Source organism: Penaeus monodon, chromosome 31, assembly GCF_015228065.2.
Source record: "Penaeus monodon isolate SGIC_2016 chromosome 31, NSTDA_Pmon_1, whole genome shotgun sequence".
NCBI classification, from domain to species: Eukaryota; Metazoa; Arthropoda; class Malacostraca; order Decapoda; family Penaeidae; genus Penaeus; species Penaeus monodon.
Window position 1 is genome coordinate 4,123,082 of NC_051416.1, and position 245 is coordinate 4,123,326.

Below are 245 nucleotides of genomic sequence, written 5' to 3' on the forward strand. Positions count from 1 at the left end.
ACTGTATAATTTCAAATGCCTTTTAATTTCTAATGTATCATGTAATGCAATAATTTCCAAAATATTCAAATTAACGATTTCTCTTCATGAAAGGTACCTTCTTTATTGTATTTGTTATCATTTACTAGGCATTACTATGTATTTATTATTATTTATCATGTATTATTTACTTCACAGTGCTTATCTTTAGCTAGTTACATCCTTTTCTCTCAGGCAAATCAAATTCTAACATAAAAAAAAAACTC

At 24.9% G+C, this 245-nt stretch overlaps 1 protein-coding gene across 1 annotated transcript in view; it reads right to left on the minus strand.

The window, feature by feature from the left end:
• The window catches only part of LOC119592832 (phospholipase A2 inhibitor-like), a 13,736-nt gene that overhangs the window by 7,425 nt on the left and 6,066 nt on the right, over positions 1–245 (minus strand). The gene's annotated exons all lie outside the window — the stretch shown is intronic.